Source organism: Bacillus rossius (assembly GCF_032445375.1).
Source record: "Bacillus rossius redtenbacheri isolate Brsri chromosome 9 unlocalized genomic scaffold, Brsri_v3 Brsri_v3_scf9_2, whole genome shotgun sequence".
Lineage (NCBI taxonomy): Eukaryota > Metazoa > Arthropoda > Insecta > Phasmatodea > Bacillidae > Bacillus > Bacillus rossius.
The window spans coordinates 8,058,944-8,085,227 of NW_026962013.1; the positions used below are offsets into that span (position 1 = coordinate 8,058,944).

At 37.3% G+C, this 26,284-nt stretch overlaps 1 protein-coding gene and 1 long non-coding RNA gene across 8 annotated transcripts in view; one reads left to right on the forward strand and one right to left on the reverse strand.

Annotated features, from left to right (window-relative positions):
* Positions 1-26,284, reverse strand: part of LOC134543062 (venom allergen 5-like) — a 61,311-nt gene that overhangs the window by 23,701 nt on the left and 11,326 nt on the right. For 2 of the 7 annotated variants that reach the window (XM_063387785.1, XM_063387794.1), the window contains exon 2: positions 18,029-18,172. The exons of 2 other annotated variants lie outside the window; for them this stretch is intronic. The gene's annotated coding sequence lies outside the window, so the exon portion shown is untranslated. The remainder of the gene's footprint in view (positions 1-18,028; positions 18,173-26,284) is intronic. 3 more of the 7 variants (XM_063387790.1, XM_063387786.1, XM_063387788.1) reach the window with 3 other exon arrangements.
* On the forward strand, positions 1,511-22,783 carry LOC134543063 (uncharacterized). Its single transcript, XR_010076881.1, has 3 exons — positions 1,511-1,859; positions 15,949-16,033; positions 18,068-22,783. It is a non-coding gene; the product is annotated as an uncharacterized LOC134543063 (long non-coding RNA).

The following is a 26,284-nucleotide window of genomic DNA, read 5'->3' on the forward strand; positions in this document are numbered from 1 at the left end:
AGTGAGTGGTCAGTGCAACCACTCACCACCAGGGGCGCTTGCGTCCCTGGTCACTAAATCCAGTACTGGACAAAAATCAAAGCTGACCACGAGTCCAAGTGCCCAACCCCCGCATGGTAGACTCTTTTCTACTCTGTCCAACACTTCATCCAGGCCATCCTCTGTCTCCTGTAAAATCCTACACGTAATGCATGCCAATTTGCATCCCGCATGAATGTGCCCAGGGTTTCCCCTGTGTCTATGCAGGTTTTACCTGGGCCCAACCTATCTCTAGTTATAGTCTAGATTTAAGAGTGAGGGGAGTTAGTCATGGCGCCAATCGCTGCCATGGCTGGCCAATCCCCTCCTAGCACATGATGCATGCGACCCTCTCCCTGCATGGCTAATCCCAGCAGGACTGGGCGTATAGGCTTCGGCCTGAGACGCACCTAGGTCCCTCCCCTAACCCGGACCCCTCCAAAATACACTTAGTTTTAGTTAGGTTAGAATAAAAAAATCGGGTTTTTTCTCTCCGTGGTTAAATAAAATCAACACTTCGAGTGTCAAGAATTTCAATTTTGAATAGCATCCATAGCATATATTTATGCTGTATTATGGTTAGAAGTTCTATTAAATTGGTTCAAACAAGGAAAGACACTTTTCGGTAAATAAAAAAACAAAATTTCAAAATGTTAATAATTTACCATTTTAACGAGTGGTTGGGTTAGATGTAAACGTTATTATTATTTTTTGATATCGTGTAAATGATAATTTGGGTTAGGTTAGCTAAATTAAAAATACCTTTAATATTGTTATTAATTGATTAGGTTACGTTAGCTACGTTAGAAACAATTTAAAATAGTTGATTTTTTAGCTAGGTTAGGTTGGCTACTTCTCAAATATTTTAAGAGTGGATAGTTGGTTAGGTTAGGTTAGGTTAGCTACATTTAATATTGTAAAATAACTATAATTTTTTGGTTAGCTGGTAATGACTACTTTCAAATGTATGGTAAAAGTTGAATAATTACTATGTTTTCGCAAAACGATTTTAAAAAAAAAGGGGGGGGGGGGGGTTGTCTGTAAAGTCGGTTTACGGACGATAATTTTACGTGATAACGTCATAAGAAAACATTGATGAAAAATTGCATACTTTTTTAATTTTCAATTATTATTTACAGTTTTTGCAAATTTAATTTAAATAATTTGTTTAAATATAATAACGAAATATAATAAAGCCCGCCTTAACCTGTTTGATATTATAGAAGATTTTCTCGCACGGTGGTTGGCCGGTTCTTGCACGCTCGGCTCAGGCGGAACGTGACAATGAGTCATGCTTTTTCGTGCGTGCAGCCGGCGTTCATCGATTTAGAAGACGTTATCACGTCGGAAAAAAAAGTATTTAATTACTTGTTAAAGTGTTTTCTAAGTATTCTGTAAAGGAGAAGTTGCCCCAGTGAGCAGCGAACTTCGGCGGACTTCGGAACTGTTCGGGCGACGGAACGGGACGGTATGAAACCTCACGGGTCTGTTTGTGTACGCGCGCAGCGGGCGGTTCCAAGTGTAGCCGGCGCGGAGGGGTGTAGGGTCGGCTCGATACCCGGGGGCTGGTGAGCGGCAGCTGCTGCGCGCATGCGCGGTGGCAGGGCGACCCCAGCCTGCGCGGCGTCCCTGCGGCCGGGGAGGGGGAGGTGTGCCGTAGTCACGGCACCCCCCCTTGTGCCGTAGTTCCGGTACCGCGGCGCCGGCGCAGCTGTGGCACGCGAAACTCAACAATCGTCTCGGCCAGACGTGCGTGTCTGTGCTTGTAGCGTGGTATCTCCGCTTCTCGTCCCGCGCAGGTCAACAACACAACATTAGATGGCCGGGGAATGAAGATAAAGGTGAGATGCAATGTCTATTGAGTGCTTTCAATAATCTCTACCGTACGTATGTTTAACGTCACAGTTCCACTCTTCTAAAATCACAGTTTTTAAAGTAAATAGTGAAACAGGACTACTCATGCGCACTCGTGTTTTCGTAAATGCTTTTCGTAAGCCGACGCACCTCGGATTTCTTTAACAGTTTTCAAATCTTTTCTTCTTCTTCTTCTTCTTCTTCTTCTTCTTCTTCTTTCGAGGAGTTAATTTACAAAGGACGAGCCGGATTATGCGAGACTGTGAAGTGTTAACCCGCTAAAAAAAAAAAAACAGGGAACGCTGTACTGGAATGAAAACCGACAGTGACGATTAAATAAATTAAAAAAAAAAAAAAAAACGCTGGCAGCGTAGTAAAGACACCTGGCGGCAAAGACCAACGGCCGAAAACCCTCGCGAGTCGGATTACAGAATTTGCCGAACCATAGAATACCGAATTGAAGTTTTTCCTGTTTTAAGGCGAGATTATTATTTTTTTTTGAAGCTGTGTTTTTTCTTTCTTTCCGAAGATCTTTGTACGGTATAATAATTTTTCTTTTGTTATTCCCGTCACATCTTTATCGGCGTTCGACGAAGCTTTCGACGGTAATATGGGGCCGACGTACCGCAGTCTCGCGCAGGCGTGCCGTAGTCTCGGACGCGGCTCCGTGGCGCCCTGGGGTTTAGGAAGGATTGGGGGGGGGGAGGGGGGTGCGGGGAGGGAGCAGGCCAGGAGACGCCATGGTCACCTGCGCGCCCGGGCGTCGGGACGCCGGCCTCAGCAACGGTGAGTGTGCGTGCGCCTTCGTCCATCGGGAGTCCCGCCTTTGGCTGTCGCGCCCCGACCCCGCGTTGCTGTCGGTGTGTTTGTTTGTTGTGTTGTTCAGTGCGAGGCATCCGCTCCGCGGAGGTGTCACGTACAGTAGCTGTGTCGAGCACACACGCGCACACGCAACCGTCACGCATCTGCTCGCACATCCGTGGGTCAATACAGTTTTAAACACCTCCCCGCAACACATCCCAGCACTACTGAATTTTTCAAAAAAAAAAATGTATATAAAAAAATTCCATTCGTTATATTTTTATTTTGATATTGTTCATAAATGACAGTTTCGTATAAATTATATCTTTATTGCTTGTAGAATTGTCATTTCACCTGAATTTAAAATTAAAAAAAAAAGTGAAGTAGCTTGGCCTCTGGGTTGTAAGCCGTGTCCTTGGCGAATAATTCACCGACGTTTCGGTCGATTATTGCAGTCGCCATCATCAGGGAGCAGTTAACTGTAGTTAACTGTGGTTAACTGCTCCCTGATGATGGCGACTGCAATGTCGATCGAAACGTCGGTGAATTATTCGCCAAGGACGCGGATACAACCCAGAAGCTAAGCTACTTCAGGCAATGGCCGTGAAAGCCTGCGAAAATTATTAAAATAAAAAGGTACTGAGTAAATTACATGAAAGAACGGTGTTTCGAAAAGTTTACGAGAGAGTAGTGGTGTGTCACTTAAATATTAAATCATGAGTTGAAAAGATACGGCGTACACTTATAGGTTTATCTTGCACAACCAAGCAAAGTGTGTAAACCATGGCTTTAACTATTTTGCAGAAATTAAAATAAATATGTTTTTATATATAATGGTATCTTTTTTTTAATTAATGCATGCGATTAATTTTCCCAGCATAATTTCATGCTTGTCAGAACATAATTGTTTGTTGTGACAATACTGTTCATACAAAAACATAACAGGAAGTTAAATTTTATTTCAAAATTTTTTTTTCCATGTTGTCGAACAACTGCTTGGCTAAGTCTTATAAAAAGTAGCTTGATTTTATTTGCTTCTTCCTTCCTCGAGGTCGTGTCCATAAGGTAAGGCCAAAAATGTGGATTCGACTCCCAATTTCCGTCACGAATTCGAATCGATTCAAGATCACCGAGTTAGTGTCCAGCTGTTACAGAGTTCTTGAAGGTTTCTTGGTATTTGAAGCGTTCCTTGCGAAACAGCGCAACGTAGAGCATAAATTCGACGTTCGATTGCTTTTGTTTTTTTTTTCCTAGCCACACGTGAGCAGTTCATTGACAAATAGTAAACTTCCTTCGCTGATTCTTCACGACAGAGATAGCTTCAAGCCCTTACACGCTATGAGCTATTATGGGAGCGAAGATTGTAAATAGGACGGTTATGTTACATTCCTTAAAACTGACGTTTAAAAACTTTTTATAGATAGCTTTCACATGTAAATACCGTTATACGTCTCGTTCCAAACAAAAAATTACCTCGAAAAAAAATATTTTTCTTAAATGTCCCTCTCATTATTTGGGACCATTATTTTGCTCTTATTTCTCCGTAGCATGAGCCTATAAGGATTTATTTGAAAATACGCTGTAATTTACTTTCAATCGATTTTGTATCTAGTAAATATTTTCATAATACTCTAAAGCTCAAACATTAAAAAATGCTATTTAATTGTCCCTTTTTCTGATTTTGATTCACATTTGTATTTAACTTTTTGAATTTTATGTTCAATAATATTTCTGTATTGTAACCATTTTCCAAACAGTATATTTGGTGCTAGAAGTGTTTAAAAATCAAAAAAGCGCAATTTTAATCCTAGAACGTTTTCTATCTGTCAGAGAACTGCGTGAAACTACAACACAACTCAGTAATAATAAATGAAGCAAACAGTTTGATTACGTTGCTAATATGTAATGCCAGTCATAAAACCGTCCAGGTCCAGTTTTATTATATTTTGAAATTTTTTTAGAGGTGGTTGGTACACTTTTTTATTTCATAGAATACTCTGGGATACTTTCTAAGTTAGGATAATAAAAACACTAAACTTTCGAAGCGCTAAAACTCCTTTCTGCTTACTTACAAATTTTAACAGTCATTTTTAAATTTGCAAACAACCACTTCATTCGAATTAAATATCGTACACCTATTTCCTTTCGACATTGATTGAACACCTTGTTTATAATTTGTTATTAGAATTCAAAAATTTAATGAAATATAATCGTGCACTTATTAAAATATTTAAAATTATTTTTTAAATTTTGATTTTAGCAGTAAAATGCAATGAAGCAAGTTTTATGATTTTAATAGTTTTCTTAATTTATTAAAGCACTGAAATTTGGAATTTAGAACTTATTTATTTTAACATCGATACAACGTGAAAAACCTTCTCTGATGACAGAGAAAAACCGCTAACCTAATCAGAACTTTTAGCTATTTTTATTGAAGTTAATTATCCTGATATCCGTCTCTAATTAACTCGATGTCTACGAGGCAGTAAACACTAACTCAGACATCTGTAATCTCTGATGTTGGCTAACCTACCAATTTGTGACCTAAATTTAAAGAGAATATCAATTAACTGATTAAAATGATGTAGATTAAAGTTTCGTTGCACTTGCAATTTTTGGTATCTAATTTGTCTGTCATAACTATTATTTAAGATATATTCCTGTTCATTTACCTCTATAGCATTCTTTCATTTTATCTTTTGTCCCTAATTTTGTCGCTTACGTTGATTACAAAGTGTGGTTTGCTGAGCTGAAAAATGCCACGTAAGTAATCGTAAACTATTGCGCGCCTTTTTTTTTCTCGATATTAGATACCACTTGGGTGAACATGAAGTGACAAAATTTGTAGCGAAAACTTAAAATACAAGAGATCTCTCCCGAGAGATTACGAGATAAATTTACAGGAATAGTCTTTTGACAAAAGTAATGTCATGGAAATGAAAAATCAGTCTTAAGGGGTTAGTACAATAAATTATTTTGCTTCTAATATTATATTCTTTCACATTATTTTTTTAATGAATTTATAGTATAAAAATATTAAATTGTTTGTATAAGGGGTTTTAGATTAAAATAGTCTATATTTAATGTTTTTTATAAAATTAATGGCAAATTTTTATGTAAATCTTAGAGTTTACTGAAATCATGAAATAAAGTGGTAAACCGTTTTGGATTACCCGTTTGTGTGTAGCCTTCGACATCAAACACAACATTTCTAGTATATCATCCATTTAATCAATAAAAAAATGTTTTTTTTTTTTTAATCCTGAAATACTCATGTTTTTATGGTTTTGGATAACCTATTTTTATTCATTTAATGAGTGATATAATAAACATAAAAATTTGAAGACGAGGGGTATACATAGAAACTTTAAATACAAATCTATACCACATGATTTCATGTTTTTAGTCCCTGCTAAAATTGACGTAATTATTTTTAAGTTAATAAAAAATGATTTAATAAGGACTTGTTTATTAGGTAGAAAATGTTTTACAAACCATTAAATATGGTAATATATTTTTAATCATGTGCAAAAACAGGAAATATTAGATGCAAAATAATTTAGGACACAACCCCCTTAATGTCCCCGCCTAGTGAGGGGTGTATCTAGGTCAGTGGGGTGGGATGACAAGTGCGACGCTCGCTGGTGTTTACGGCGCGGTATCGCCTCTAAGCGCAAGGCTCCGTCGTTGGCATTCGATCCGTAACCATGACATTAGATGGGTCACAAATGAAGATAAAGGTGTAATTTAAGGCCCTTTGGTGCTTTCAAGAATCTTTGCCTGAAAATTATTCTGAGAACTTGTGTTTTTCGAATTTATCACTCTTGCGAGAATACAGTTATAAAAAAAAACTCACCGCATTCTTAAAATTGCTTATCGTAAACAAACACCGCTCGGATATCTTGGGCAGTGTGCCCGTGTAGGTTATGAGCGCGTGTTGAAGAAAGATAGAGTTCCATTCCGGCGTTCCGCAGAGTCAGGACAGCGAGTTCGCCGCCTTCGTCCTTATTGATCGGCGACCAGCTGGAGATGTTATGCTTACGTCAGGGCTAAGCCTCGAGTGCGTCCGAAATACCCAGGGCTTCGCAACCCCTCCCCCCCCTTACCCCCCCTCGATAAACGTCGATGTTGGGGGAGGGCAACAGACTCACGTTTAACAGGAGAACGTCTTCCAACCGCGTCGGGCAGCTTTACGACCGTAAATATTTGAGGATGCTTTTCTGGAACGTAATCATTTAGGGCTTGTTTGGGAGCTTGCTGGTTCCCCCCCCCCCCCGTGTACAACGAATACAAGAATAGCTCTCTGGTGTTAATTAGGATTATGCGTGTTTGCTGTCATGTCTTGAATGTTATTCATCCAAAGGCCCGGCTCTTACGGGAACGTTTCCCGTAAATTTTGTACCAAACTTTTCCCGTTATCAGAGAAGTGTCTCTCGTGTTAGTAAATTAAATTTATTTCAAAGATGCATTTATTTTGCACTGCCTGCCTATTTGTGCAAAAGTCGGCTAATATCACTATTAAGATATAAATATTTAATTTATATGTCAATATTAGTTTAAAAACTATCTTAAATGGCAACGAGATGGAAAATGCATGCCTATGGTACGGTCCTTTAAGATAACTAAATAAAGATATTGCATATTTAGGATTCTTCGTTTGTAGTAAAATAAGTCTTAGAAGTTTTAAAGAATAACAGAAAAGTTGCCATTAAAATGTTAATATTAATTTATATTTTTCTTTGTAATTTTTTCTGTGACCAAATAAATAATTCAGAAAGATTAGCAATACCAAAAAAAAAATTGTGCGTTTTTACACACTGTGGTGTTATTACGAATTTGACTTAAAACAGAAATCGTATTCTGAGTCAGAAAATTAAAAGTTTCTAGGTATCCACAGGTATTTAAATATTGGAATATTCAAAGAAGTCAGTTAATTAAATCGTAATAATGAACATATTGTAATCATGATAAGATATTAAACGGTATTAAAGAAAATAATAAATATGAAAAGCTATACAGCACCTTAATCTTTGCTGCATAGGGTAACCTTTTGATTTAAAACTTTTTTTATACACACGCCATTGCTGGTTTACACTCTATGTATCATAGAGAAACCTCAAGAACGGGCAAAGAGATTAATACCATAATACTCAGAAAACAAGCAAAAATCAGCCAATGTCAAAAGTTAAATGTTTAGAAAACTGTCTATGAGTTAAAGTTTTGGGCATCCGCTGATTTTGGCTTGTTTTATGTGTGTTTGTGTAATCATATCTTTGTCAGTTCTTGAGGTTGCTCTATGACGTACAGTGTAAATTAGCAATGTACAAACAAGTTTTAAATCAAAATACCCAGTTACAAGAATCATTCAAAGATCCAAGAGTAAAATCATAGAAGAATATTAATAAAATATTCCACAGAACATCTCGGGGAGGGTTTGGGGGACAAGAACGGAAATTAAACGCGGAAAAAAGATCCGACAGTATTCGCTCAATTTTGGGCCAAAGGGTAGAAAATAAAACAAGCCAAGATTCTTCTTCGGCGCTGAAACTCTTGCGCGCTGACGTAACAGGTCCTCGCCTGTCTCCCGATATCGTCTGGAACGTGACTAAGGGCCATATTGGCGTCGTTCACGGAACATTTCACTTCTTTTGAAAATTGATTTCTGTGGAAGGGAGTCTTCTTTTTATAGTGATGATACTTTAAGAATCTTTTCAACTGCGTCTTCCTCTGGTCTTCTCGCTAAAGTGCTTACCTCAAGGTGCAAGTGAAACAAAGGGGCAAAATGACCGAGTTTCAGTATTTGAAAAGAAAAAAAAAAACAGATATGTTCATATTTATATTTTCCTATAGAAATTTAGGTAAACAGGGAGGAATGAAAATCTTGAATTATCTCGTAATTTATGAAAATCAGACAAAAACTATAAAAATGAATGGAAAAACCATAAATTGATTCCATATATTGGCTTTGCCTGTCTCAGACTCGGCTTTTCTCTTGAAACTAGGGTCTATGCTAGTTACACATCTGTGCCTTTTTTTCACCTGTAAATAAAATAATTCATTAAAAAAGTATCATAAATCATTCGAGACAGCTCATTTACTGTAAAAATATGGGGTTTGATGGCAGTAATAAGTTTAAAAAAAATACAGAATACAAAGTTTCGTTTACTTACGTGTGAAATTAATTTTTATTCGAAACTATTATAAGCTCCAATTTCACTAAGGCACTAAGTCGCTATTATTAGTAACGAAGGGTGTGTTCATGTACTCATCTAACTTTCTTAATAACCGACTGTCATGAACTGTGGGCTGATTGGCCACTTACATCGAAGGCACTAAGCGACACGCGAATCATTAGGTATGTTGTTTCTGTAGCTGAATGACACTTTTTCGTCAGTGTGTACCATTAATTTTCCTTTAATTTCCACTTTTTTAAAATCAGGTTTGTGGTGAAAAACACACCTTAAGTAATCACAAAAAATCCGCGAACTTTTCAACGAATAATGCACATAAAATAAACGAAGGGTTGGTAATCCACAGTTACAAGTATATGTTTCCATCTTCTTTCGTTTTGTTTCGTTATGAACAAAGTGAACATCCACGTGGAAAAAAAGGGCGATTTTGCTGTAGATGCCTGGATAATACGTAACCATTATATTTCGTGAAAATTTTTTAAAATTTTTTTTTACAGTATATCATTCATTCAGATCTTACATTCGGAACGTAGAGAACTGCAAATTTGCGTCACTATTCGGAGAACGCCTGGAATGGATATCATTATACACTTTAACTGCGTCATCATTAGAGCATAGGTATTATTGATACGCCCCGAAGGACAAGAAACTAAAAAAAAATTGCTACAAAATTCAAATGACCCAAGCACATTTAATCCAACTGGTAGGTATAAATGCGGCAGTAGCCGATGGGTAATAGATGCCGACCTAGGTTTATGCAGTTTTAGAGTTCATCCTGGTGAAAGAAAACAACGCGAATTTTTCAGGTCTCTGGCAATAATTATGGACATATATTTTAAGTGAAATACTGTGATCGCTCAGTTAGACGGCAATAAGGGATGCCCGCGCTGCCGTCTGCGAGAGAAGATATCGCCTTTTTTGACCGGGGCATTCAGGACGAGTTTGCTTCCGCGCTGGATGTCTGTGATTGGTGTGCTAACAGCAGACATGCGCCTGAAATAAATCCAGCCAACCACGAAACACAGACAATGCTACAAAGTTTTAACACGCAGCTGGTCTGGAAATCTTTTCGCGTAAAAAAAAATACTTGGAAATTGTAGATAATAAATGAAAGAAAGCTACAGAGTTCAATACGGCGTCTTTCAGTTTCTAGCTCTTCCCTTTGAAATAATTCCATTTAATTAAGGGGCAGAGACAGAACTGAAAAAAGTCAATTTTTGAAACCAATATGGCGTCTCAGGTTCCTGTATCTCCCGCCTTAAAAGACTCAGTCTCGTCTCTGTCAGATGAAGAAAGTGTTTCTCGGCTGTGAGAGCTGGTCTGGGTCCGTCAGAAGAGATAGTCCATTACCGGGTCGCATCGCCATGCCACTTCCTGCCCCGCGGCCGGAAGTAGCGGTTATTGGCTGAATTGCGAGCTTCCCCCCCCCCCCGCCCCCCCCCCCCCCTACGCGAACTTGATATCCGGAACGATGCTGCGGCGAAAGTGTCAGGAGGCACGCGAAGCAGTGAGTGGGCTTCCGAAACGTTGGTGCACCTGCACACAACCCCACGGTAAAGTTACTCAAAGAAAGAAAGAAAAAAACTCAGCCGGTCTTTCAGTACTTGCCAGTTGGCGAGTAAAAATCTAACCTCGGTAACGAAAAAAAAAACTCCTGTCTTCTCACGTTGCAAATACACTCATGATACGAAACTCAAGACACGAAATTTAACTTAGAATTCTTAAAAAAAATAATGCCGACATACGCAAATTGTGTTTTCTGCTACATTTATGGACGCGAAACACACGTAGTTTCCGCACCCGCCGCTAGAATTCGTTGCCGGTGCAGCTACGTCGAATGTCGAATCATTTGATTAGCAGAGCAAAATGTTATAAATTATACAACGAAACGTGTCCGATAAAAGTGAAATAGACTTGGGAAAAAGTACTAAACTTTTTTTTGGACCTGTTTTTCTACAAGGATGTTTTTATTAAAATACTGCCCATCTTGTTAAAATTCACTAAACAGTTGATACTAAAAAAATTTCCTTAGGCTTTGTGAACTTTGGTTCGCGCCGAACGCCACAGATGGCAGCACCGTGGTTGTTACACATTTCCGTTCCTTGGCTTCCGTCGCTTTCACGAAATTACTCCTGTCAAATGCCGTACATGGTTACACATAAAAAAAAATAGTACGTACACAATGGAGGTTCACGCTATAGGTTCACAATTGTAACAGACACACCTGCAAAGAGTCGTACGGTTGTCAGACTCTACTTAATTTCTCATAACTTTAATCCTCCTACTTTATTCTCCGTCACTTCTGCGCCTAGGTGCGTTGATATTTTAATAACGCTCTGATAAGTCATCTTCTCGACATGCCTTTCTGGTTGTAAATAATTTTCACTTCAGAAACTCAATGGTATTTAATTTGTATTATAAGTAAGTACTTTGGATTGCTTTTAATGCCGCGGGATTTCAATTGTTCTTCTCTGTATGTGGCAATGATTCTACATGATGGTTCTAAACTTATCGACCCGTAACGCCAGATACGGACTTGTGCATTTGATATTGTAATCACGTGTTCAAAACGAACCATTTTTCCCACATTTATCGTTTCCAATCATTGGGTGTTTCACTAACTATTTTGGTGTAAGTCAAATAAATGGCAAAAAATGCGCACCATTATTTTCACGTCACGCAAAGCCCAGTGACGGTACGCGTGCCGTAATAACGGTACGAAAAAACAACCAAGACGTGGGAAAAAAATCTGCTGATAAGGTAGTGGTTTCTGCCTCCCGCATTCCCGTGGGGAAACTTCAACTCAGGCGCTGTTTATCGCCCAGAAAAACTGCGCACGTGTGAACACGCAAGCGAAACGAAGCGAAACGTAGCGAGCGTGCGGACATGCGAACGACAAGAGACTGTTTCAGTGCGAAACTTTTCATTTGAAAACTGGTTCAATGTTTATGGTGTCTTGCTACACATACCACTCAAAAGTACTTGTAACATTATCACGGTTATTTCATTTTGTCGTCTTGTGTGTGTGTATATATATATATATATATATATATATATATATATATATATATATTCTAAAATTAAAATAAATTTCCATTTTAGAAAAAAAAATTGTTCGATGTTGAACAATGTTAAGCGTGCGTTTTAAAGTCAACCAAACAAAATTATTTTTAATTGTGTAGAACAAACGGGGATGTACTAAAAAAAATAGTAAAAAAAATGTTTTGATTCTCAATTAGTAACCAAAAAATGTATTTAACATGCTTTAAAGGAAATTGGTGTTCGCATTTATATTTCGAAGTGTTGTGACACGGGATTTATTTATTTGGAAATTGAATATTTTGAATTCCTGTCCGACCCCTGGTCTCCGAAGAATCGGGCTCGAGTCTCTCGCTGGGTTTCTGATGGTGAAAGAGGGGTTCGCTTCCTTCCTGGTCGGCGTGCTCAGAGCGGAGCCAATGGCAGGAGAGCGATGCTGCGACCGGCGTCACTAATGAGGACAAAATGGGGAGGGGGTGGTGGTGGCAGGAGGGTTGTATTGATTCCTGTTGAACCTCGGTAAAGCTCACGCGCAAGGAGAGGTCACGGCAAACACGCTACAAACCAACACAAGACAGCTTCAGCGCCGTCAACACAAGCGAGTGTGCGACAGGTAACCTAGTGGCATGACGTGACATCTAAGTATGTAATGATCTATTAGTAGGGACCGGAAAAATTCGCGGATTCAATGACCTCTATGATAGCCTCCATTATCCTCTGCACTTCTCAAGTAAACACGCGTGTTCATTGGTTACTAAATTGTGAGTCGTCTCCACTGGGTAGCTTGTGATTCGACGCTTCTTTGGTCGATAGTCTATTATCATTGGCCCAGAGAGCTCCAGTTAAACCGCGAGTCAATAGCAGAACCAGCAGAATTATACACATGTTTGAATTTCAGCCTATCACGAAATGAATCCGCGAATTTTTCCGGTCTCTATCTATTAGTTAATATTTTAAAAAAAATTAGATTACAATCGTGCGACAAATATATTTCACCTCTTTATTTTTTGTTTTATCAACTTATTTTAAGCGGTGAATTTATTTAAGGCTTGTCTAACACTTAACCACACAGATTTTTTTTATAAAATTAAATTAAAGTTATAACAAAATAAACATACAAACTAACCCAACCTAAATGAAATACAATAGATAAGCAAATTATAAACAACTTACAAAATGATATACAAACCAAACAATCTAATTTCATGAATCACGCATATTAAACTACATGTTACTGATATCACAAATAATACTTTTTTTGAATAGCGAAAACAGTACAGAAACATAATAAACAAAAAAATGAAAATAAATCTCATGCCAAATACGTTGGAAACTAAAGACTTTTAATAGTAATATTATTTTTTTTTTTTACTTTTGATAAAAATATTTAATGAGCATACACTCACTTATATCAAGCTCATAAAAATAAAACGTCCATCTACTAGTTATTAAACTTTGCAATATTTTGTTGTTTGTTAAGAACTTTGTAGCATTGGAGGTTCATTTTAAAAATAAATTTTAATAGCGATAAAATGAAAGGCTGTAATAAAAAGAAAGAATGTTTTTCTCTATCATAATGTTGGTATCGTAAGTGATGCGACAGCAGCGCTATTGTAGATCTGTCCAAGAGCGGTAGAACAGTGGTACCTCCGGACGAAGCCAGCGGGGTTGTACATTTGGCCGAAGCAAACAGGGTGTGTCCAAGTCCAACGAACAGTCCGGTTTCCCTGCGACGAATCACTGTCCCTGTAGCTAGGGTAGCTGACCACCGTCGTGGATAGCCTACAGTTCACAGGGATGAAAGCCACAACCACATCCAGAACCGTCCCGAAGCTTACTGAAGTAAAATGTTATGTTAGGTCAGTGTAATAATTAATAGTTCTTTATTTTTTCCCAGGAGGTTAGGCTAGTGGTTCTCAAACGTTTTCAGCTGGCGACCCACCTTTCCTTATAGGAATACCTCCACGGTCTATCGGTCCATGGTGGAGTAAAAAACCTTATTTGTATCGTATACCTTCCTTATGTATATATAATTTGCCATTTAAAAAAGTTGAAAATATAGATACACATATACATGCTTTTTTTTTAAGATACCAATTGATTATTGATGAACAATTTGTGTTCTTATTTGAAAATGTTTGAAAAAATATAAGCACTTTGTAGCAAAACCGTTATTTATTTAACAATAACGTTGGAACAAAAATTCGATTTGTTTCGATTTTTTTTTATCTTTTCTGGTTGTTTTCTCGATGGTTTCTGATAGTTCATGGGTTAAGCTATCTTAACTAAAATTAACGGTTGGTTAGGTTAGCGTTATTTAAAATACTCTAAGACCGTATAACACGTAAATCCCTGCAATATGGAGTTTTCCCACGAGTGATCGGCCAACTTCGGAGAGCTTCGGAACTGCTCGGTTGTGGCTCTCATCCCTGTGAGCCGCAGGATTTCCCCGCCGCCACGAGTCTCGACTCCCATGTCGTGGATCGACTGCACCTCGACGCTCGTCCGACATGTGCCGGAAAGTCGATTAATCGAATACAGCCTGCCGCTGTGGCGGCGGTTTTTCCCTGACTCGTTGGCGGCGTCCAGGGGGGAGTGTTCCCCCTTGGTGGTGGGAGGGGGGAAGGGAGTGTCTTTTCGAGGTCTCGTCCAGTCAACATCCCGTTATCGAATATGCAAATGCAGCGTGTGTGCCGTCCGGGGATCCAGTCAAAGCGGTGTGTGCTCTCTCTTGCCTCTGATTGACTCCCTGTGATTTCCATACCGCTGCCCCACCCTGGCACAAAGGAATCACGATGGGGCGGGAAAGTTGATCACGAAGAACACGTAATAGATTATTTTACCTCACAAAAAAAATCGAAACCAAACATTTTTTTTTATTTGGTCGTAGAGGATTATATTGTCCCAAGTGGCCTGCAATCATGTTTGCCTTTGCCCCCATGGTTGTATCACAATTATTATTTAGACAGCCCCTCTACGACCAGTTGTGTTCAAATCGACCCATTTAAAAGAAGGAGGAAAGGTGTCTCAGTGAGAAATCATTAAGTAGAAATAAAATATAAGCATGGTATACGCGGAACTGTGAATTTTATATCGACGTCAAATGATTCCAAAAAAAAAAAAAAAGAAATTCGTGTAACTTTATACTAGTAATCGTAAAATATATTCAAGACACGTGTTGACTGCCGGTTACAAGTTCAGTAGAGTAGGGGGAGCGAGCAGATTCTGGATCCTCATTCCCCCACATCAAGAGGATCCAGTCACGAGTCACCAGGATCCAGAATAGCTTCTGAACCACCACTGACGTCATCCCCAGACGGCCGAGTGGCACAACCAGTGAACTTTAAAACTATCGCAGGAGGGGGGAGGGCCTATAGGGATGGTGGGACAGTAGCTAGGAGGGAGAGGTGGAGAGGGGGTTTTGGCGTGTGAGGTGGTGGAGGGGGGGAATGGATATGGAGGAGGAGGCTGTGGAGGTGAATTATGTGAGAGAAGCCTAAGATGTACATCGAGTTCCGTCCCTGCCCGAACACGCCCGAATATTCACCTTCGGCCAACCTCGGGATTTGTTTTATTTTTGCACAGGGAAAAATGAATTCAAATATTAAAAGTGGTCGGTTAGGTTAGCTGCATTAAAACACTTTAAAACACTATGGACGGTTAGTTAGGTTAGTATAGCTACATTGAAATAAACAGAGAAATATATAATTTATATACTATATAAAAAAAACAGAGGTTGGCCGAAGGTGAATATTCGGGCGTGTTCGGGCAGGGACAGAACTTGATGTACCTACATCTTAGGCTTCCCAATATGTGAGGGGGGAACCTACTGGATCCTCTTGGCGTGGGATGTGAAAGGAACGCGGCGTGACTGGATCATCTTTACGTGTGATTCCTGAGAGTACAGGGGAAGGTGGAAGTAACGTGGCATGACTGGGTCCCCCTGGGTGGTGGGTTCGGGACCGGGTGTTGTGGCGTGCTTGCACGTGCTCGTGTGCTATTGGCGAGTGTATCTGAGAGAGGCGGTGCTTGTCCCTGCTTGCAGATGGTGTTAAGAAGCCCGCCGCCCAGGGATGAAGGCGAACCATGCAGACCAGCCTGTCTCAGGATCACTCTCGCAATACTACTGGGTAAAGCTCCTCACGAGGAGGTTGCTTCCTCAATTACCACCATCCTTGAATTATTTTGTGCTTTAGCTCAATATTAACATCGAATCCATCTTCTCAAAATCATTATTGACGTGACAACGTCTAATAAATCGATGAACGCCGGCTGCACGCACGAAATAGTGTCCCGTTACACACATTGTCCCGTTACGCTGTGATCCGTTACGCTCATTGTACGATTGCGCCGCATCTATCTCTCTTCCGCCCGATTGCAACAACCATCGATTTGACTTTTTCGAGGCACGTTAAACTTGAAACACTCCCATTCATTTCCCACTTTTCCTGTCATCGTCCTATCCTTAACATAATAACACAGATTGGTAGAAGTTAAATAGCAAACATGTATAAAAGTTATAGTTAAAATAATCTATTCGTTAAAGTAATAAACATATTTGAATTAATGAGTGCAAATAAAAGTAAATTTATCAATTAAATTGTAGATAACATTTCACTCCTTCTTTGTATCCATACAAAATAGTGATAATTCAATAAAAAATTATTCAATTTTATTCATAAAAGTATGCAATCATTTCATCAATGTTTTGTTATGACGTTGTCACGTTAAACTATCGTCCGTAAACCTACTTTACAGACAACCGATTGTTTGCTCTTAAAATTATTTATGAATCCAATAAGTTTTAATTTCATTATTTTAGTAACTTCATAAGGAAACTTATATATATATATATATCAAACCTAGCATGATAATAGCATGTAATCGTGTTGTACATAGATTTAGATTACCCATTTATATGTATCATTACTTCAAATTCTGTAGTTTTAGGCTACCGTCCGTAAGCTAAAATCACATAACTTTGAACTGAGACAACTTAACAAATTCTATCTTATGAATTCATGATTGATTGTTTTCATAGAGTGTGTGTTTCTGAGATATGACAGCATCTCGTGTCAAACCGGAGGTTGGTCTAAGTCTCCAGCCACTGCCACAGATAAATGCTCAGACAGAATAGAAAAAATAGTCCTGAACCCAGGAGGAAAATTTTTTCCAAAAGAGAAATTAATTCCCAACACGGCTAGGGTTCGAACCCGGAATTTTTAGCCTTTCAACCAGATGTCCTGACAACTGTACCAAAAAAACTTTACCAGCGACACATAGTAGTTATTAATTGATTGCATGAAATAACATTGATCTACAGACACGTATAGGCACCATAGTAGTCTTGAGTCAGTTACAAGCTAGTTGCTATTCAAAGACTAAAAAGCCTATAAAACTCACACAAGTTAAAAAAAAATTGTTTCATGTTTTACCAGCAGTCAATGAAAACTTTCAATAAATACGTTGTCATAATTAATTCGACAAGAAAAGGGAATATATTTCAAAGAGATAACATTGTAGGTATACCTCTAAAATAAATTAAATAAATAAAATTATCTATTTGTGGGGAATGTATACCCATAGTTGTTATTTAAGCTCTAACAAAAAGTCACAAGAAAAGACGTGGTCTACTGAATTAAAGATTTGCTTCACCCACTTTTGTTGGATTAATGGTTTTGTTCAATCTAGAAATCTATGAATAAATAATTGGAAAATGGGCAGTATAAATCAATAATGTCCGCAGGCTTTCGCGGCCATTGTTTGAAGTAGCTTGGCTTCCGGGTTGTAGCCGTGTCCTTGGCAATTAATTCACCGACGTTTCGGTCGACATTGCAGTCGCCATCATCAGGGAGCAGATTACCTACTGGTAGGCCGTGTCCTTAGCAAATAATTCACCGACGTTTCGGTCGGCATTCTCAGTCGCCGTCATCAGGGAGCAGTTACCTACTGTAGGGTATCTGCTCCCTGATGACGGCGACTGCAATGTCGACCGAAACGTCGGCTGAATTATTTGCCAATGACGCGGCTACAACCCAGAAGCCAAGCTGCTTCAGTGTGAATCAAGTAGTTGTGTGCGTCTCTGAGTTGTGGAAACACGTGGACTGCGCTGAGGGTTAACCAACGTGCTTATCCCTCCCCGTGTGGTTGTCTCGTGTTCTCAGATCGGCCTGGTGGTCCTAGTCACGTGCCTTGGTCTTCTGGCGGCCCTGGCTTGCTGGCTGAGACGTTGCAGGTAACGGCAACACGCTGCAACATGCTGCAACACACTGCAACACACTGCAACACACTTGCGACGCACCTTAGGGGCGGATCATGCCCCGTCATCTGGAAACACTTGGTCTACTGTAGCGAAAGATGTGTCATTTTTATTTTCACGGCTTTAAAAAAAAAAACACGTGACTCTCGCACCACACGTAGCCTTGTGCAAATATTGCGTCATTCGGGGCCCGTTCCACAAAAATACAAGGTTGTAAGTAACAAGTAAAATTTTTTGCAAGTTTGTGAAAACATCCGAATACAAATGTTCCAAACACAAAAAAAAAATCTCTTATAAATAGAGACCGGAAAAATTCGCGAATTCATTTCACGATAGGCTAAAATACAAATAGTCATACCTTAGTGCTGCCTCTGCTATTGGCTCACAACTCACCTGGATGACGCTGGGCCAATGAGAAACGCCCAACCAAAGCTTTATCGAATCACAGGCTGGTACGCTGGGACGTCTCACAAGACAACAGCCAATGAGTGGGTGACATTTGACCGAGTGTACATAGAACTATGGAGTTCATCCTACAGGTCATTGAACCCACGAATTTTTCCGGTCCCTACTTATAAACGATTAGTGACTAGTGAATTCCCACAAGTTTACAAGTGATTTACTTAAATCTCCTATAAAAACCTGGTTATCTGACACTTGTTTACTACGACTTTGGGTATCTAGCTCACATCCTAGATAGTTTATGTTTACAAGGTTAGAAAGAAGGGGTCTACTGAAATTTAAAAAAAAAACAGATTTGAACTTAAATCATAAACCAACTTACGCTGCAACTAAACAATAATAACCCTTAACGGTACATTGACTGAGAGTATGTTGACAAATCTTGTCAGTTAAAAGTGTGGTTATGCGGCCACGTATTGTAATGTAGTTCGAAGTGTGATTGTATCGCTAAATCTTGTTACAAATTAATGTTTGGCTTCTGGGTCTAGACCACGTCCTTGTAAACGATGAACTGCCCAAAGTGTGGGCGTGCCTTTTTGCAGAAACTATCAAGGGTGACTAACAACTGAGTGCTAGTGTCGTGGAACAGTCTTTATATAGGGACGATCGCAGCTCAGCTGTTATTGGTCCCTGAGGACGGCCCTGATTGGCGGACCGTCGGCTCTGATGGTCTAGCCAATCGTGCGTATGGTCTGGCCAATTAGGAAGCATCTGCTTTGTGGTTGCCACGAGCTAGACCTTTTCTAATTCCTTTACGATGATTTTTCGCGTTTTTTTTTGCAAAACAAAGAATTACAGATGTTACTTCATTTGTAGCTTTGTTCTCTGTTGATTTTTTTCAGGGTGATTTCTGATTTCTGTGGCTTCTCTGATTAATCGGTGGTTGTAATTGGCAATACTGATAATATGTTTGGCTTGGTCGAAGTGGATTGTGTGTCCTGTTTCCTCGGAGTGTTGAGCTAGGTTTGAACGGTTGCTGTTGTATTTGATGATTGTTAAACGTTCTTCTAGGCGAGTAGAGATCCTTCTGCCAGTTTGTCCTATAATTGTCTTATTGCAGGAGCAGAGAACGTTATAAACTCCAATGAGACATTTCTCCTGAACGCAATTCCTGGCTCTGTGAAAGACAATAAACTGCCTATTAACTCCCCAAGAGTTTATAAAGTTCCCTGATACTTCAACAAGACCTGTGTAGTACAAATGATCTATACTTGCCTAAAGGAACATTTAGCAGACACAAAAAACAACAGAAACAGTTCTGCCCTAGCTAATCACTACAGTGAAAGAGGATACAATTTGCTTCGTCCAAGCATATGCAATGCCAAATATTGCCAATCCTAACCACAGATCAAATATAGAAGCCTCAGAAATCAGAAGACACCCTTATAACATCAACAGAGAAGATGGCCTCAAATTAATATCTGGAATTCCTTGTTCTAAAAAATCGGGAACAATCATTATAAAGGAATTAGCAAAAGTCTAGCATGTGACAACTACAAAGGAGATGCTTCCTGATTGGTCAGACCATCAGTGCCGACCCACCACCAATCAGGGCCAACCTCAGGGACCAATCACAGCTGAGCTGCGATCGGGACCTTTATAGATACTGCTTCAGAATACCAGGTGTCAATTGTTAATCGCCCTTGAAGATGGTTTCAACAAGGCACGCCGAAACGTCGGGCACATCATCATATACAAGGACGTGACCCCAATCTAGAAGCCAGTGACTGTAGCCAGAAAGCCTACGATATAGGAAAGTTTGTTAGTTCCAAGTATACCAATTAAACATTGCCGCACACAATTATTAACACTTTTACTTGCAAGAGACAATTTTTGAAAATATATGCTAAACATTTAGAGATCATTTAACGTAAGTACGAGTTTTTAACTAACGGGTAAAATTGTACAAGTTAGTTAAATTATACAATTAGAATTGTTTGACAAAAGCACCCCTTTAAACTTGTAATGTCATGTGAATTTTCACAATTTTACAAGTTATTTTACTTGTAGGCTTATAAATAACAAAATTGTAGCTGATACTTGTTGTCTACTACTAATTTCGTACCTACCTCAAAATTTAGGGAGGTTATAATCACAAAATTTTACTAATAATAATAATCCTAGAAAGATGTTGTCTAGTTTTTCCCCTACTGAGATAAATTATATGATATAGATGAACTTATATAATTAAAAATGTGTGCTTCAAACTAAAAAAAATAATAACTGTAAACAGTGAATTAATTAAATGAGTTTATGTGGCAAAATATTGTTAGTTACAAGTGTGGCTATGTCACCAAATCCTGATAGTTACAAGTGTACATACTTCTACACTTGTGACACACAACCAAAACTTTTACTTGTTAGTGACATGTTTATACAATCTAAAAGAAAACCTGTTCTTAAAAACTTGTAATTATAGGTGTTTATTTCTTACAACTGTTACCTTCAAGACTTGTAAATTTGTGAAATGTACAAATATTGAATACAATATACAATATACAACATTTATTATAATTGGTACTTTCAAGACCTATACATTTGTGAAATGTGTCCATGTTCGTACAACTAAGTGAATACACGAGCTTATTTTTTTTTTACAATTGTTAACAAAAAGACTTGTATCTTTGTGAAACGGTTCTCGGAGTCACACACGTGAGATAATCAGTGGCTTCCTCCCAAAGGTTACATATTTATCCTGTTTATTGATACCAACAATAATGAAAACATACTTTTAAAAAATTTATCTACGCCTTTTCGCACCAAAAAAAAATGATATATATTTTGAGAAAGGAACTAAAGAAAAAATTACCGAATAAAAGATGGTGGTGTATTATCCCTCTTAAATAAACTATACTAATGAAATATGTCACGAATTATGTCACAATGTTGCTTGTTACAAAACGCTAACAAAATAATTACATAGTTATTCCAGTTAAAAGAGAACCTAAGAAATCACGCCTAAGCTAATGTCCTTACATACCCAATCTCTACCAAAACAAAAGCAATGAATAATTTAATCAGTTTAATTTATGCTTAAACATTGATTAATAATTAAAAATTAATCTGAACTCTTCAAACGAAATTAAATAAGAAGTGTAAATTGAATGAGTAGACTACCATACGTAAATGCAACCAACACCAATATTTTTTTTTATTCTATTGTATATTATACAGCCCTGTATGAGCGTTAGGACACTATAAAATATGTATGAAATTTTGGATGGATAATTTCAGTAGCAGCCTACGACTGAATTTACATTAGGTAAATTGAAATACACAACTGGTAACAATCTGCCTCTATTTCTCAACTTTTGTAATTATTTGTAAATTTTACCTTTAGTTTGAAATCAAAACTAAGTGAGTAACAATCTGAATCATATCTGAATATATGTCGCTGAAACATAACGAGTGTGTGATAAAAAATTATTGTTGTTGTTAACTGGTCCGCGCATAATAAATAGCCAATTTACGTGATGATAAGGTCATTAGCACAGTGGAAATAAAAGAGCACACTGAATTAGTATTCAATAAAATATATCTTTTTTCGGGCTTGATCCAGGCCAACTATTTAAACTATCGTGGTTGGTGTTCACTAAAATTTCCCCGCTTCCACATATGCGTAATTGTTTATTGGATGATAATGACATTCTGTTGCCTATTGCCTTTAACCGGCAGAAAAGGCGATATGGGGATAGTTTTAGCACAATTAAACCATCAAAAGAAGTGCACGCCACTCAATAATTATTTATAAATAAAGTTAGAATTAATAATATTTGGCAGCCCAGTCGCCACAAAAAAAATATTATAAACCCTGCTCTATACTCGTTTTAAGAAAAACTGAGTTGATGTAATGCAGGAGATAAAATGGAATGTGTTCCTACTACTATACATATAAATTGTAAAATCTGTGCTTGTTACATAATCACTCATAACGTACCGTGTGGATGTGCATTAAAGTTTGATACAGCTAATATATAATTTATCCATATTTAATTTACTTTTCATCCCTGAAGCTAAGATAACTCTTTAACGGCTTTTGGTGTTTTGAAATTTTTCTACAATTTCTCGTTTTAATTAAAGGTTCTTAATATCGTTTAATGAACACTAGTTCATAATATAAAACTTAAATTACAAATTTCGGAATAACACATAAGTATATGCTGACTTAAAAATATATATTTTTCATCTATAAAAATAATTTAAAAAAATCAAGTTTTTGAAACATTTACCCGTTTTCATAAAAATATTTTTGAACCTTTATTTTTAAGTTGCCTGCCTAGTGAGCGAAATAATTGTTGTAAAACCTTTATAGACCAAAATAATTTTTATTTACAAACTTTCAAAATTACTCACGATATATTTTTGCACTAAGATATACTTTCTTTGTACAAAACTGGCAAAAATATGTAAGAAATTCCGTGCCTAGTAAAAATTATATTGAGTTTTTCAACATTTTCAGCGTTTTATTGCTGTTATATCTGAACGATTTTCCAATCTCTCTCTGAAACTAACAACAGATTTTTCAACAGAAAAATTACGGTCACCACTTGTAAGTGACATAGTTGCATGTTGCACGTGTTATATCATGTCTGTACAATCATGATTATATTGTAAAAATGGTGGTGGATTTGATAAGAAGTGAAATATTGACAAAAATAACAACTTTTTAACAATTTTTGTTTGTTAATTATTTACAGCATTGCACAGAAATATCCAAAGTATTTTTTTATGAAATTTAGCGTGATTATAATTTATGTTGTAAATTAACATTTAGAACATATTTTCTTTATCTAGATAAAGAGACATCGTTCCCACATGGCGCAAGCCTTTTTTAACACGTATAAATACCTATAATAATGGTAAAATAACTTAAAATGTTTGTCTCATGAAAATTTATATGAAAACATTTTCTATCATATCATAACAGTTGTAGAACAGGACTTTGACGGTTTAGATTTCAGTAATAAAAATTTTCAAGCACTTAGCCACTTAGTGCATTATGTCTCAGTATCGAATTCCCAATTAATATATTACTTACAAATACATACATCCTCCTAAATTTGAAGGTAACATTAAAACATTTCTCAAACATACCTGCGAAAATAATACCATTTTTTTTAAATTTTAAAAATTGTTTTCTTATGTCTCTTTCCACCTTAAGAATTCAATAAAGTACTTATGTTTTGTTTAATCCTTTATGTCTGAGATTAAAGTCCAAAATCAATGGTAGTTACGACGGTTTTACAATATCCACGTAAATATCATAATCTATATTAAAGAAAATGTAAATGTTCGATCGTTCAAAATCTTAAATCTCCGAAAGTTATGCACCGATTACTTTGAAATTTTGATACAACAATGCATTCGCATACGCGCGTGTTAGAAAGAGGGAGATGTACAAATATAGAGATATAACGCAATAGAATATATATAGAGAGATATAGAGATATAGAGAGATTTATATATTGAAATATAGTGAGATTCATAAAGGGACATATAAACAGAGATAGAGAGAGATAGGAAGATAGAGAAATATGCTTTCTATATATGTACTTACTTCAAACATATTACAACAAAAAAAATTGAAAGGGGCATGACAACGCAAACCGTGCATTGGTTAGTTACACTAACATTTTTCAGTAACCGTAATAGTGATTTTAACGAATGGAGCTTACTGATGTGTATTTCACAGGAGAATTATAGCTAAATCAAAGAAAATATGCAACGCTTTTAAATTTAAAAATTTATAAATTTTGCCTGTCAGCTCGTACAATGAAAATGAGTCATCAATGTCTCCGTGATATTTTCACACAAGCACACTGGCAGATCGAACACATACGTATAGGTACCAAGGCTACTTAATATTGTATACCCTGCCGCCAAATCGATACTTGTTCCTAAAATAACACCTCCATTCTGGGACTGTCTCGCCACTGCTAGTCACCTTAACCCCCAAGTCGACGTCATGCTCTGAGATCTACTTGAACATCTAATAGAGCAATTAGTAGAGACCTGCAAAATTCGCGAATTCAATGACCTCCAGGATAGACTCTACTACACTCTACACACTCGGGCAAATGCCAACTGTTCATTGGCTGCTGACTTGTGAGTCGTCTCGACTGGGTGGCCTGTGATTCGGCACTTCTACGAGTGAGGGTCTCTAATTGGCCCTCAGTCCTCCAGATTAACAGTGAACCAATGGCAGAAGCAGCACTAAGGTATAATTATTTGAATTGTAGCATATCACGAAATGAATCCGCGAATTTTGCAGGTCTCTAGCAATTAGTTTCTCTGGTTCCGGTCTCGAAACATTAATTCGAAAAAAATAACACTGTTTGTAAACTATAATAATACGCACTTTAAACTGTTTATTTACTTTCGTATTTATATATATTGTTTTTAAAATTATTTCTTATCGAATTAATTTTCATGTTATTGAAATAATATTAAAAAATATTGCGTTTTACTATCACAATGAAATTCTTTCAATAATAAAGCAATAATTTAATTGTGTTATACTGATATATTTTAATGCGTTCTCACAGTTCACAAGTTCTTAATCTTGCATAAATTAATTTATTTTGCTATCAAATGTTAATACTTCGCAATAAGAGGCAGGAAGTCTACCTCATCGATTAAAAAATTATTATTATTTGAATGCAGATATATGCCTCAGAAATATATGCAGTTTGATATAGAAAATTAATTTTTCTAGAACATGTGTATTGTTAAAATGGTGAATTTTAGTTTGTTTGCCCATATTAGCCTTCGGACATGCAGTAATAACTGGCATGCGTTTTTTGAGTCAATTTTTGTAAGCACTGCAAAAATGCTGTATGGCAAAGAAACATTATCCAAACCAATTTGTAGTTCAAATAAAATAAATATATCTAATATACGCAAATTATAAATACTTTAGAATAATAATATTACAATTGTTAGAATTTTTTTTTTGGTATATTAAGTTTATTTGTACATTGATATTTCTTTAACGTTACAATAATTTGGTTTGTTAAAATAATTTTCTCTACAGCAATGCAAGCTAACTTCGTTATTATTCAAGAAGTCGATGCACTATTCTAATGGCCCTAAATATTTGTTATTGCTTTAAATATAGACGCAAAACAACCTTTTTTTGCAGCATCATAATTTTTTTCAGTAGCACGTATTCAAACAAAATGGTTTTTTTTTCGCTGTGGCAAAAAAAAATTTTAATTTGTTTTTGTTAAAAATTTCTACATATTCTAATATATACACGCCACTCAAATTCATACTCAATTATTAATTCATATCATTATAGATAGCGATAAGATGACCCGGGGTTTGGCATAGCTGAAGCATTTTTACTCACAACATAAATTAAAATTACTTATAAGTAAAGACCTGAAAAATTCGCGGGTTCATTACGTGTTATGCTAAAATTCAAATAATTATACCTTAGTGCTGCTTCTGCCATTGGTTCACTGTTAATCTGGAGGACTGAGGGCCAATTAGAGACCCTCACTCATAGAAGTGTCGAATCACAGGCCACCCAGTCGAGACGACTCACAAGACAGCAGCCAATGAACAGTTGGCATTTGCCCGAGTGTGGAGAGGATATTGGAGTCTATCCTGGAGGTCAAAGAACCCGCGAATTTTTCCGGTCTCTACTTATAAGTAG